We start from the raw sequence: 3,907 nt of genomic DNA on the forward strand, positions 1-3,907 counted from the left end.
AGAGAGAGAGGGAGGGAGAGAGGGAGAGAGAGAGGGAGGGAGAGAGGGAGAGAGAGGGAGGGGGGAGAGAGAGAGGGAGAGAGAGAGAGGGAGAGAGGGAGAGGGAGAGAGAGAGGGAGAGAAGAGAGGGAGAGAGAGAGAGGGAGAGAGAGGGAGAGAGGGAGAGAGAGAGGGAGAGAGAGAGGGAGAGAGAGGGAGAGAGAGAGAGACAGAGAGAGAGAGAGAGAGAGGGAGAGAGAGGGGGGGAGAGAGAGTGGGAGAGAGAGAGAGAGGGAGACAGCCTAGGGGCTCCCCATGGGGCTGCCAACATTCCTGTTCAATTCAGACGTGGGAACCACTGGAAAAACACACCCTGTGTGTGTGTGTGTGTGTGTGTGTGTGAGTGTGTGTGTGTGTGTGTGTGTGTGTGTGTGTGTGTGTGTGTGTGTGGAGACCCAGAAAGAATGGGTCTGAAATGTTCTGTGTTTGTAGAAGAGAGACTGCATGAAGGAGCTTTATACTGTCAGGAGTGGTCAGCTTCAGCCTGGACGGGCTAGCTAGTTAGCTGGTTAGCTGGTTAGATAGTTAGTTAGCTGGTTAGTTGGTTAGTTAGTTAGTTAGCTAGTTAGTTAGCTATTTAGTTAGCTAGTTAGTTACTTAGTTAGCTAGCTAGTTAGTTAGTTAGTTAGTTGTCAGGTTCTGAGTGGAATACTTTAGTTAGTTAGTTAGTGAGGTAGTTAGTTAGTTAGTTAGTTGTCAGGTTGTGAGTGGAGAATGTTAGCATCCTGGACTGATAGTCAAAGTTAGTGTTAAATCTATAACTATATTTCCTGATTCTGACCTAAGTATTACATCATTTATGCTAATTATGCTAATGAGGAAAGGTTGCATGACAGCACCATGGTACTAGATGACTTTCTGGACATCACAAACATGGACTTACTCTCAGATCACCTTGTTAAGTTAACAGACTCTCAGATCACCTTGTTAAGTTAACTAGAAGACTTAGACTCTCAGATCACCTTGTTAAGTTAACTAGAAGACTTAGGGCCGGTTTCGGAGACAAGGCTTAAGCCTAGTCCCAGAATAAAATGCTGTTTGAGCTGGCTTAACTGAAATTCACTTGCACAGACGTAGCTTAAAATAGTCGTGGATTAAGCCTGTTCTGGATTAAACAAAGCCGATTGCAAAATTGAGGATTAGAGCTACTCCAGGACTAAATTGGACTGAATTGAAGCTTAAACTAATCTGCCAAGGAGGCAGGTTTAACTCCCGCTTAGTAGGCTAAGCTACTGTTTGTGAAACTGAGCTTGGATTGTTTGGGAGCATGGACTATTTGGAATATCTAAATGAGGACCAACATGCACGACAAAGGCCAGCCAGACGAATACTGCTGGATAGGAGTGATCCATTGAATCAGTTTGATGAAATAACTTTTCGAGACCGCTTTCGTATGTACAAGGAAAATGCATTGGAGATAATTACTTTGCTTGAGCCTAGACTTTCCTCTCTGTCTCAAAGAGGAGGGCCTGTGTCCAATCAACTGCAAGTTCTGATCACTTTGAGGTTCTTGGCATGTGGAATCTTTCATCGTGAAACTGGTGATTTGTGTGGTGTCAGTGAACCAACTGTATGTAGAATAGTTCACAAAGTCTGCAGTGCCATTTGTGAACTGAGGAGTCTTTACATCAAGTTCCCTGATGCTGCTGGGCAAGCCAACTATAAAGTGCAATTCTATGAATATGGGCACTTCCCAGGAGTGACTGGCTGTATAGACGGATGTCATGTTCCCATTAGGGATGGACGGTTTTTCGGTTAAACTCTATGGGAAAGATAGTTGCCTTCAGTTATTGGTAGATAGGAAAGGTTTTTTACAATTACTCGCTTACATTTAATAAGATCATTTTCGCTGCTCTCTGTAAAGCGCATTGGGTCACTTTTGTGAGAAATGCGCTATAGAAATAAAATGTGATTTGATTTGATATCAATCAATCAATCAAACTTTATTTATGTTCTATAGCACAATATTTACTAAACCACAATATAATAAAACAAGAGCTATACGGATCAAGAGTGTTTGTGCACAGCGCCACTGTGTGTGAAGGCGCTACTGAAAGTGATGACAGAACGCATGTCTCAGAAGATACGCGGTCACTTAGTGACGCAAAGGTAGTTCTGTATTTATCTCTATCTGTATTAGTACATTTATTTTGAAAGCTCTATTTTGACAGCTCTACCATGGGCACTTTTATTTTGATGGGGCATTCTTTGTTGATTGACTTACGACAGTTCAGGACGAGTCAGTCTCGCGGCATGTGGTTTTTATGAAAAGCTTTAAGTATGTTCACTGCATAATTCTAAGTCTAATATTTCAGTGATTATTGAGCAGTATTCAAATATTTAAATACATTGAGCAGCAGCTGAAACTTTGTCTAAGAACCAAGATATTGAGAAAGCAGTTCATTCAATGAAGACGCTGTTCCAAGAGATTATCTTCCGTGCAGGCGTGCACCCTGGATCAGCAGAGCTGGTGTGTTAAGTGTTCATGTGTTTTCATGTATGGTGTAGCTTACAAAAGTCTGCCTTTCCACTTATATTTGTGAAACTAAGTAGCCTAAATGTGTTGCGACTGTGCTTACGGTGTTTTAATGGTGTTCGACATGAGTGTATTGTAGCAGTAGGGCTCAATTATTTGAAAAAACCCCCCCTTTTTTTTTTTTTACTGTATTTTTCGGTTAACCGGAAAACCGCGGTTTTACTCTCTGACGGTTTTTCGGTTTCAATAATTGGAAACCGTCCATCCCTAGTTCCCATCAAGTGTCCATCAACTCCTGATGCAGAGGAATACAGGAATCGTAAGAACTGGTTTTCAATCAATGTTCAGGGTGTATGCACTCCTAATTTGGAGTTTTCAAACATTGTTGCCCGTTGGAAAGGTGCAACCCATGATTCAAGGATTTTTCTCAACTCTTCATTGTGTGCACAATTTGAGAGAGGACAACATAGTGGACTACTACTTGGTGATAGTGGATATGGTCAGAGTAACTATTTATTCACACCACATCTAAATCCCACAACAGCTGAGCAGCAAAGGTAAACAGAGCTCATATCCGTACTAGAGGGATGGTCGAGCGTATGTTTGGAGTATGGAAAAGTTGATTCCAGTGCTTACGAAATACGCTTCGTTTCAAGCCAAGAAGATGCTGCAAAGTGATCATTGCTACAGCTGTGCTGCACAACTACCTGAAGCAGCATGGCTGTCCTGATCTGCCAATGGAAGATCTGTGCTGCACAACTACCTGAAGCAGCATGGCTGTCCTGATCTGCCAATGGAAGATCAGGATGATGCAGATGTGCCCATGGCAGAGGCAGCCAATGACCAGCGAGGACTTGCACACAGAGCTGCTTTCACAGTGCAGCACTTCAGCATTTAAATATGGAATGTATTCATTATGGTATAGTTTTGCTTGCATACTGTTTCTGTACAAAATTACAATAATGTAAAGCAAAATTAAACGAGTGAACCAAGGCTGGTTAAAATGTAGTTTGTGATGATTAATACTCACTCACACTCACATGCCAAATGACAATACATGTATTTTTATTTTTCACAATTCTTCATATTCACCATGGCTACTGGTATGCAGAATTCTTTTTTGGAGCATAGTCCTCTGTCCCAATTTCATATCCAGTTCAACCTCTAGAATTCTCATTTTCATTTCATGTTCTTCTTTTAAATATGCAATTTTATGCTCATGAAATTCTCTGGCTAACTTTTCATGCATAGTTAATGTATCTTTTTTGGTCTCTGTTGGATGGTAGCAGCTTCATCTCCCAGGGGTGCCATAGCAGATGTGGAGGGTTCAGGCTCGTTTGTGAACTGGCTCTTGATTGGTTTCCTCTGGAAAAAAAGACCACTGTTACAAAC

At 42.0% G+C, this 3,907-nt stretch overlaps 1 pseudogene across 1 annotated transcript; it reads left to right on the forward strand.

Moving 5' to 3' along the window:
• Positions 1-1,306: 1,306 nt before the first annotated feature.
• LOC308175515 (putative nuclease HARBI1) lies at positions 1,307-3,413 on the forward strand (annotated as a pseudogene). The gene is made up of 3 exons: positions 1,307-1,793; positions 2,787-3,263; positions 3,308-3,413. The product of its transcript is annotated as a putative nuclease HARBI1 (transcript).
• The last annotated feature ends 494 nt before the right edge of the window (positions 3,414-3,907 follow it).

Source organism: Nansenia antarctica (assembly GCF_963989245.1).
Source record: "Nansenia antarctica genome assembly, contig: SCAFFOLD_315, whole genome shotgun sequence".
NCBI lineage: Eukaryota > Metazoa > Chordata > Actinopteri > Argentiniformes > Microstomatidae > Nansenia > Nansenia antarctica.